This window comes from Capra hircus, chromosome 2 (genome assembly GCF_001704415.2).
Source record: "Capra hircus breed San Clemente chromosome 2, ASM170441v1, whole genome shotgun sequence".
NCBI lineage: Eukaryota > Metazoa > Chordata > Mammalia > Artiodactyla > Bovidae > Capra > Capra hircus.
In genome coordinates this window covers 37,162,337-37,173,140 of record NC_030809.1, presented here as the reverse complement: position 1 = coordinate 37,173,140, position 10,804 = coordinate 37,162,337, and the positions used below count along the sequence as shown (strand labels likewise).

The 10,804-nt window shown below is 37.1% G+C and overlaps 1 non-coding gene across 1 annotated transcript; it reads right to left on the bottom strand.

Annotated features, from left to right (window-relative positions):
• TRNAC-GCA lies at positions 352-423 on the bottom strand. The gene has a single exon. It is a non-coding gene; the product is annotated as a tRNA-Cys (tRNA).

Sequence of the window (10,804 nt, the reverse complement as noted above, 5' to 3'; positions counted from 1 at the left end):
ATTTAAAAATTTAATCCTTAAGCAATGTTTATGCATGGTTGTTACTATTATTTTAAGCACAGAGAATCTGAGCCTTCAGAGTTTAAGGAATAAGCCTAAGATAATTCAGATAATAGATGACAGAAAGTGAAAGTGAAAGTCCGATTCTTTGCAACCCCATGGACTAAACAGTCTATGGAATTCTCCAGGCCAGAATACTGGGGTGGGTAGCTTTTCCCTTCTCCTGGGGATCTTCCCAACCCAGGGATCACACCCAGGTCTCCCACACTGCAGGCAGATTCTTTACCAGCTGAGCCACAAGGGTAGCCCAAGGATACTGAAGTGGGTAGCCTATCCCTTCTCCAAGGGATCTTCCTCACCCAGGAATTGAACCTGGGTCTCCTGCATTGCAGGCAGATTCTTTACCAACTGAGATATCAGGGAAGCCCAGATGACAGGACTGAGATTCAAATACAGGTCCACATAGTAACAAGCCTATTTTGCTAACCCTGATACAGTGTCTCCTAAGTTGTTATGATGCTCAGTATTTGTCCCTTTGGTCCTTACTTTTGTGCTAAGCAGTTAACAATGGATTACTATTACATAAGTGGGGCATGAATTTGGACTGGTTATATAAGTCTCTGTGCAAATAAATGCCAGAAAACATTCTTCTTGAAAACGAACTTCCTAATTTGTCCCCAAACAGTCATTTTAAATCAGAGGTCTGCTAGGTTTTCTGATCAGAACTGAAAATTACATGCTGACGAGTTATTACTGAAAGTGAATTTGTCCCACTTGCTGTGGACTAATTTTGTCAACATATATCATGCTTGTAATTGCAAAACATGTTGTACTGTAAGGATAGATAACCAAAAGAGAGATTAACATACTTCCAATCAATCTCTTGTTCAGTAGTTTATTGCTCAAAAATTGCTCCAACCTTCACCTAAACCTGAAACCACAGACAGAAACAATCCCCCAGACTGTAGGATTCTAAGTTTTATGCTATCATAGGCCATGTTTAACTAGTTCAGATCACTATCACCTAGGCTAGTGTCTACTTTCAACTACTGATATGAATAGTAAATTAACAAATAAAATCCAAGGGATTACAATACAGGTATATATGTACACATATACACATATAAATGTTATTGTTTAGTTGCTAAGTTGACTCAACTCTTTAGAAACCTCATGGACTGTAGCCCGCCAGGCTCCTCTGTCATGGGATTTCTCAGACAAGAATACTGGAGTAGGTTGCCATTTCTTTCTCCTGGGAATCTTCCCAATCCAGGAACTGAACCTGAGTCTCTAACACTGCAGGTGGATTCTTTACCACTGAACCAGCAGGGGATTCCATATATATGTGTGTATATATATATATATATATATATATATATATATATATATATATATATTTCTCCTAAATATATAGAGCAACAGTGTTCTCTAAATTTCTGTATTTAAAAAAAACCTCATGAAACAGAACATTTCTTGGTGTATAACTTGCTTTTTGAACTGTAGTTGCTTATACTTAGTTACTTAATATGATCACTGATTTTCTATTATAACTGAATGTGATATAATGATAACCCATCTAGCTTCTTAGGGTGGTTGAAAGAGGTAGAAATAAATATTCAGTGAAGATTTTAAAGTGTTGGAGAGTATGATTTGAAATAAAAAGATGAATAAATCATCTTAAAGATTTCTCTTCTGTGTCTGTAGTACCAGGAGTGGCATCAGAATATAACCTACTTCTTAACTGTAATATAGTTTTTAATATAAAAGTTAGTTATCATTCACTACCATGGCCCAGAAGAGAAAGATAATCCAAATACATTATCCATTGTAATATAGCTTTGACATGCATTTCCCTAGTGCAGTTGTTTTCCAGGGAACCTAATCCTAATTATTTAACACTTTAAAAGTCAATAAATTATTCGAGGGAAGCAAAAAGCCTGTTGGTGGGTGAAATTTCTCTGTGAAATGAAAGTCGTTTCATGAAGTGGGAAGTTACAACAAGGTATCATTTAATAATAGCAAGTAATATTTTTAAATTACTGTTTAGAAATGTATTGCCTGATATTAAAATGACTTTATATAAATGCTGTGTCCTCAATTTAAAAGGACATTGGTAAACCCCCTAGGACTAAACAGGCCTTTTCTCTATCTAATTAAATTAAGTGCAGTGTACAGTACCTCTCTGCAAAGATTAACAGAATGCATTCCTTGTCAGTTTAAGTGTTGCCTGTGGCGGTATTTTTTTTCTAATTTAATTAAAAGCTGTTCTTTTATGAAGAACCAAGCTTGCAGCATAATTCCTCTTACGTTTACATTTCTAAAAGCTGTTTGGTAGAAAGTAGAGAGTGAAGAGAAAGAAAAGACAAAGGGAGGAGAGGGGGCCAAATAAAGATATACCAGAGGAAGTTAACAATATTTCCTGGTTTTCAGGAAACCTTAAAAGTCAACATGACTGGAAATAAACCAGGTGTCTGGGAAGACAACAGTTTTCTCTGTGATGTGTTAGATCGTGTCTCCATCTCAAGCCCAGTCAGCAGCCTTGATAAGAATATTGTGCGTTTGTAATAGAAGGAGGTAATTACGCCACAAACTCCCACGTATTCAGGTTCCACACAATGGACTGTTATTCGCTTATAAGAAGTGAACCAGATGGCACCCGTGGTAAAGAGTCCACCTGCCAAAGAGGAAAGTCAGGAAAAGCAAGAGAAATGAGTTTGATCCCTAGGTTGGGAAGATCGCCTAGAGGAGGAAATGGCAACTCACTCCAGTATTCTTGCCTAAAAAACTCTATGGGCAGAGGAGCCTGGCAGGCTACAGTCCATGGGGTCACAAAGAGTCAAATATGACTGAGCAGACAGACACTCACATATGCAAGAAGTGAAATCTCAAGTCACATAAAACATGAATGAACCTTAAATGCCTGTTAAGTGGAAGAAACCAGTCCAAGAATTTTGCATTGTTTAATAGTTTTGATACTAGTATTCATATACGTTGGTGGTAGTTGAGTTCTTCCTATTCAGTACATATAAGCTAGGGGAGGAAGCTAGAATGATCCATGTGGTAATAAATTAGAGTTGGGGACATTAGTATGAATTCATAGTTAGCTTACAATAGGTAGTTACAGATGGAAATATTTATTGATGCATGTATATACACTGGATAGTACACACAAATATGCCCTTGCTCTGTGTGGGAGGATCTAGAAACAACGACATCTTAGAAGCATCCATATCTTGTTTTCTGATTGCTGTTTAGTCACTAAGTCATGTCCAATTCTTTTGCTTCTCCATGGACCATACCTTGCCAGGCTCCTCTGTCCATGGGATTTCCCAGGCAAGAATACTGGAGTGGGTTGCCATTTCCTTCTCCAGGGGATCTTCCTGAGTCAGGGACTGATTTTCTGCTTGGCAGAAGGATTCTTTATTGCTGAGCCACCAGGGAAGCCCATATTTCATTTTCCAACAAAAAGACCAGGGCTCCCTGGGAAATGTACTGATACCAGTACTGGGGGCAAAAAATATACAATGTGAGCCTGGAGTATCTTGTAGTAGCATAAAGTAAGTAAGTGCTAAAAAGTAACTAAGAAAGAAATAACCAACAAACAATAGTGGAACATGTCAAAGGAGAAAGCTTCCAATGACCAAAGGCGGAACAAAATGAGCCAAAAAAAAAGAAAGAAAGAAAATGAAATTGTATTGGGTTATATCCCAAAGTGTAAAATAAATATCCATGATGATTCCATGATGATATAAATTATTGAGTAATTAGATAAGTGGAGGGGAAGTGAAAAACATTCTGTATAGGATAATCCCAAAATATTTATGAGATATTTCTCCCTCAAACAGGGGAATACACCTCCTCATTTTTTAAATATGGGTTTTCTACAGTGACTTCTTTCCTAGGGGAACTTGGTGGAAAGGGGGAAATGAATAACTTGACAATGGAGAAAACAGATAAAAACCACCTCACCAGAGGCTCAAAGTTGCCTAACAGTTATAAGTCACATTATAGTATGTGTTCTTGATAAAACGTGAGGAAAACAGTACTTTGCCTTTGAGGTTTTCCTCACAAAAATAGATAAACTCAGTCTAATCACAAGAAATATATCAGACTAACTTCCAATATTGAGAGACATTCTGTGTAAAACGACTTGTTCTCAAAATTCTCAGGTCTAAAAAAAACAGAACAAATTGAGAAACTCAAGAGGAGCCTAAGGAGGAATGACTCCTTAACAAAATGTGGCATCCTGGATGGGATCCTGCAACATAAAGCCAAGGGAATTTGAATCAAGTACTGACTTTAATTAAAATAATCTATCAAAATTTGTTCATTCAGTTCAGGTCAGTCGCTAAGTCGTGTCCAAATCTTTGTGACCACACGACTGCAGCATGCCAGGCTTCCCTGTCCACCACCAACTCCCAGAGCCTACTCAAATTCATGTCCATTGAGTCAGTGATGCCATGCAACCATCTCAACCTCTGTCATCCCCTTCTCCTCCCACCTTCAATCTTCCCCAGCATCAGGGTCTTTTCTAGTGGGTCAGTTCTTCACATCAGGTGGCCAAAGTATTGGAGTTTCAGCTTCAGCATCAGTCCTTCCAATGACTATTCAGGACTGATTTCCTTTAAGATGGACTGGTTGGATCTCCTTGCAGTCCAAGGGACTCTCAAGAGTCTTCTCCAATACCACAGATTCTTTGGTGCTCAGCTTTCTTTATAGTCCAACTCTCACATCCATATATGACTACTGGAAAAAACCATAGCTTTGACTACATGGACCTTTATGGCAAAGTAACGTCTCTGCTTTCTAATATGCTGTCTAGGTTGGTCATAACTTTTCCTCCAAGGAACAAGCGTCTTTTAATTTCATGGCTGCAGTCACCATCTGCAGTGATTTTGGAGCTCAAAAAAATAAAGTCTCTCACTGTTTCCATTGTTTCCTCATCTATTTGCTATGAAGTGATGGGACTGGATGCCATGATCTTAGTTTTCTGAATGTTGAGCTTTAAGCCAAATTTTCACTCTCCTCTTTCAAATTCATAAAGAGGCTCTTTAGTTCTTCTTCACTTTCTGCCATAAGAGTGGTGTCATCTGCATATGTGAGGTTATTGATAGTTCTCCTGGCAATCTTGATTCCAGCTTGTGCTTCTTCCAGCCCAGTGTTTCTCATGATGTACTCTGCATATAAATTAAATAAGCAAGGTGACAATATACAGCCTGATGTACTCCTTTTCCTATTTGGAACCAGTCTGTTGTTCCATGTCCATTTCTAACTGCTGGTTCTTTACCTGCATACAGATTTCTCAGGAAGCAGGTCAGGTGGTCTTGTATTCCTATCTCTTTAAGAATTTTCCACAGTTTGTTGTGACCCACACAAAGACTTTGGCATATTCATTAAAGCAGAAGTAGATGTTTTTCTGGTTCATTAGTTGTAAGAAATATGCCATACTAACACAATATGTTAATGCACTGGATATGGGCATATGGGAACTCCACATACTAACTTCAAAACCTTTCTGAATAACAAAAACTGTTCTAAAAATTTATTTTAAAAAGCAAAGTTAAAAAGGCAAATACTACCTAAAAATTAAGAGAAAAATTTTGGAAACAATTTCAGCATTGATTTTAGCTTACAGATCTGTCATTTCGTAATCAAAAATCTGCTTGTTGGGAAGATGGAAAAAGTGCAGAGAAAACAGAAGGAAGAAAAGGCTTAATAGCACGGTTTTCTTAATCCCATTCTTCTGACCCAGCTTTTGGTTCAAGGGTATAAATGAGTAACAGATGTGCGACTTGGATCTTTTACAGCCTTAAGAAGAGCATGGTGCTCAACAAAGATTCCAGACACTAGTTCCTCCAGTCTGCCAAAAATGTCCACCGGGGACAGTCCAAACATGAGAAGATCGTTTCAACACACCAACCAAATGGGGTGGTATAAGATAAAAGAAAGCCATGGCAAAGCTTAAATCAAGGAATGAAAAATTCACCTTTTGGAGGCTAGTGTCATTACAGATAAGTCCTGCCTTCTCTTTAATGAGATCATAATATGAGTCATCTGTCTATTGCGTATATTTTGAACTTCACAGGTCTAATAAACTGGTATGGAGAATCCTTTATGGGAGGCTACAGGATTTTTAATTTAAAAAGTATTTTATTCTGAAATAAAAAGCATGCACAAAATGAACATTTATCTTTTTTTTTAAGAGATGTTATGATGAATTTCTGCCTGATGCTATTGTTTTGTAATGACAGCATTTTATTCTGTTTGCTTCCACAGTTGCTTGCCATAATGATTTAAGAGAGGAAGGAGGTTAATGGAGTAATTTTGTAACAATAAGAGCAAACTTGTGGAAGGTCATATCACTTCTCGATTCTTATTTCTCAGTATAGGACCCTTCCAGCAACAAGCATAGTTGCTGAAAGAGCTCGACTCAGTAGTTGGAGAAAAGTTACTTCCTCCAAGTTATTGGATGTGGTCTTGTACATAGAAATTGAGTAGCCTTTTGTTAAAATGGGTACTGGAGGCATATTGCTTCCTAGGATTTATTCGGTGTGAGTTTTTTGTTCTATCTTAAGGTAAAACCAAAATAAAACAAATAAAAGGAGCCATAAATTGTGTTGGCTTTTCAACAGTTTCATGGAGCCCCAGTGTATACTACAATATTTTCTTTATCTGCAGAAATTTAAGTTTTCAAATTAACTGAAATAATGTTTTTAACTCAACAGAGTAATTTCCAAAGAGTTTTAAATTCTACCAATTGAAATCAACAATTTACCAGAGGTCTTACTGCTTCCGGAAAGCCTAACTGTTGAAAAATTGAGATTCTAAAGAAAAGCACCAGAATTTATTGAGTATTCTTTATGTGAAAAACACTGTAAAAGTGTTATTTTACTTAGTTCTCAAAAAGCTTTCTGAAATAATCTTGGTTAAAATTTACAAATGAAAAAATTGAGGTCAAGAGTAATTAACATGTTCTGAAGATCACATAGCCGTGAAGATTGACTCCTGAACATGACTCCAAAGCCAAAAATAAAAACATATACACATTTACACACTGTATATACATATATATAATTTACTTATCATGTATATAATATGTAAATATATATATTTAATATATATATAATTAATTTAAAATGATAGATTAATCTAGCATTTAAATTTAGCCCAAATTAGAGTATTTCTAGCTGTAATATCTAAATTTCTTGAGGGCATGGACCATGACCTGTTACTTTTCCATCCAGCTCAGTGCCCAGGAAAATGTGAACACTCAACTCTAATCATTGACAGACTGATTAAAAAATGCTTGAAAATAGTGTTTTTCATTGATTAACATTTCCCTGACATTCTACCAGAGGAAGCAGTTGCATTAAAATTTTCTAGTGGCTCAACATTTTGAGACATGTCTCACATGGTTTCTACTTCAACTTAAACAATTTCTTCTGAGAAAAAAATAGGAATATGTTCAGAGTTTGGCTTTATCAGTACCAACTCTATTCTCACTTTTGTCAGAGGAGTTTGCTGTTTTCCCACTGGAACAGTTCCCACTGGAACTGTTTTCCCACTAGATCAGATGCCCAAAGTTCAGATGACTTCATTTCAGTTCAGTCACTCAGTCAGGTCCAACTCTTTGCAACCCCATGAACTGCAGCATGCCAGGCCTCCCTGTCCATCACCAACTCCTGGAGTCCACCCAAACCCATGTCCATTGAGTCGGTGATGCCATCCAAATATCTCATCCTCTGTCGTCCCCATCTCCTCCTGCCCTCAATCTTTCCCAGCATCAGAATCTTTTCAAATGAGTTAGCTCTTTGCATCAAGTGGCCAAAGTATTGGAGTTTCAGCTTCAGCATTAGTCCTTCCAAAGAACAGCCAGGATTGATCTCCTTTAGAATGGACTGGTTGGATCTCCTTGCAGTCCAAGGGACTCTCAAGAGTCTTCTTCAACACCACAGTTCAAAAACATCAATTCTTTGGTGCTCAGCTTTTTTATAGTTCAACTATCACATCCTTACACCACTACTGGAAAAGCCATAGCCTTGACTAGACAGGCCTTTGTTGACAATGTAATGTCTCTGCTTTTCAATATGTTCTCTAGGTTGGTCATAACTTTCCCTCCAAGAAGTGTCTTTTAATTTCATGGCTGCAATCACCATCTGCAGTGATTTTGGAGCCCCACAAAATAAAGTCAACCACTGTTTCCACTGTTTCCCCATCTATTTGCCAAAGTGATGGGACTGGATGCCATGATCTTCGTTTTCTGAATGTTGAGCTTTAAGCCAACTTTCCACTCTCCTCTTTCACTTTCATCAAGAGGCTTTTTAGTTCCTCTTCACTTTCTGCCATAAGGGTGGTGTCATCTGCATATCTGAGGTTATTGATATTTCTCCTGGCAATCTTGATTCCAGCTTGCACTTCCTCCAGCCCAGATTTTCTCATGATGTACTCTGCACAGAAGTTAAATAAGCAGGGTGACAATATACAGCCTTGACGTACTCCTTTTCCTATTTGGAACCAGTCTGTTGTTCCATGTCCAGTTCTAACTATTGCATTCTGACCTTCATACAGGTTTTTCAAGAGGCAGGTCAAGTGGTCTGGTATTCCCATCTCTCTCAGAATTTTCCACAGTTGATTGTGATCCACACAGTCAAGGGTTTGGCATAGTCAATGAAGCAGAAATAGATATTTTTCTGGAACTCTTGCTTTTTTGATGATCCTTTAGATGTTGGCAATTTGATCTGATGACTTAATAACCATATTTCCAATATCAGGTTTTGTGTGTGTGTGTTATTTTTCTTAGCCTTTTTTTCTCTTTTGTTAAAGCTAAGTTTTATTTTGTTTTGTTTGTTTATTTTGTAGAACACATTGTAGTTTGAGACTATTCAAAATGAGTTATGAACATTTTATCAGAGACACCATGGGTTACTTATGCTTCTTTTTACCTCCTCCATCTTCCCAATAAGCAGAATAATAACTGCAAAATGACATTCCAAATATTTTTAAAGGAAATCCTTCATCCAAAAGGCTTATTTTGAGATGAGAGACTGAAAAATTCTCAACTTGAAAGTCCACATATGAATGAATGATCTGGGTTATCAGGAAGAACTGTCAGTATGTAAGTACTCGCAGATTTATCATGTGTAGAGACTACAAAGATGAGCAAAATCCAGGTTTCTATACTTAAGGAGTTGAGCGTTATTGTGATATGACCAGGCAAAGAAATTTTAAATGTTTTGAACCTGAATGTACTTCTGCATTTTAGAAATCATGTATATATATATATATATATATATATATATATGATAAAATATCTAAAATATCTCTGTTGATGTTATTTGTAAGGGAATCAGATACAATAATTACTTGCTCAATAGTATCTTATTGTATCGGAGAAGGCAATGGCAACTCACTCCAGTGTTCTTGCCTGGAGAATCCCAGGGACGGGGGAGCCTGGTGGGCTTTCATCTATGGGGTCGCACAGAGTCGGACATGACTGAAGCAACTTAACAGCAGCAGTAGCAGCAGCTTACTGTATGCAACACAGCTTAAGGCAAAAAGGGTAAGTATAGATCTGTTTTGCTTCTGTCACCAACCAGCAAAAGGACCTTCGCAGGACATTTTAACTTTACTGAGTCTCAGATATCTTTTGTTAAATTGTTTGTGCTCATGAACCAGAGGTCAGCATTTATGTGTATCAAGTACCCACTATGTATACAATAAAGGAAATATCTGTTGTATATCAACTCAGTTAACTCAGTTAATTAAGTGGTCTTAAGCAATTCATCTGTCTCTGTGTTACACAAGGTACTGTGGGATACTGGATCCAGTATATCAGAATGGGTTTGATTCTCAGCATTGCTACTGCCAGGATCAATGACCACTCATATTATTTTTATGAACCTCATACTACCCATCTGAGGAATGATAATAACAATATGGGTGTTCATAATAAAACTAATAATATTTTTCTTCTTACGTAATGCTCTTAAAGTCTTCCTAGTGCAGACACACTTTATTGCATGGACTTTTTGGACATAATAATTACCATTTTTTGTGTGATGGAATAAACCAGTGTTGTGTTGGAGGTAACTACTGGTCCTCAAATGTTTCATACAGTGTTCAGCGTGTGCTAGTCTATACACTATTCCTTCTCTTCCTTTCCTTTCTCAAATGTATTAGCCTGTCTAAAATATGTACAAGTTTGCACTGCAAGCTTGCAGCAAAAAAATATAGAAAAAATAATTGAAAAAATATAGAAAAAACTACTTCTTCTTCATTTCAAAACCCTAAGCTGAAGTCGTAATGCAGAGTATTCAATCTTTATGATCAGATTGAAGTTTCCTTGATGTTACCAGTATGCTATTTATATCCTTCCCAAATGCATCAAGATGTATCTGCTTTTAAAATGCCATCACTGATTCATTTCTAGGATAGTCTTCAATACTGACTGTACTGCACTCTATGCTGTTTCCCTTCTTTCTCCTGCCCAGATAGCATTTATCTAATTGGGTATAGGGGCAATGGAGTTCTAAAATTCTAAGAAATAATTCTGAAGAAACTGTTTAGCATTCATCTTCACACCAGCGAGGTCACAAAAGTCTCTTGTCTTTTAGTAGAGGATGCAGTTTCTTATGCCCAGGGACACTCGAGTACCCTGTTGTGGCTTGGCATTAAAACAAATTCACTGATGTTCTTCTGTAGGACTACAGGCTAGCCTTTTGTTTATTATTGTTGTATTTTATTTGTATAGATATCCCGCCATGCTCCGTGTTATAAATAGTGATGTTTTTATTGTTACTACCGC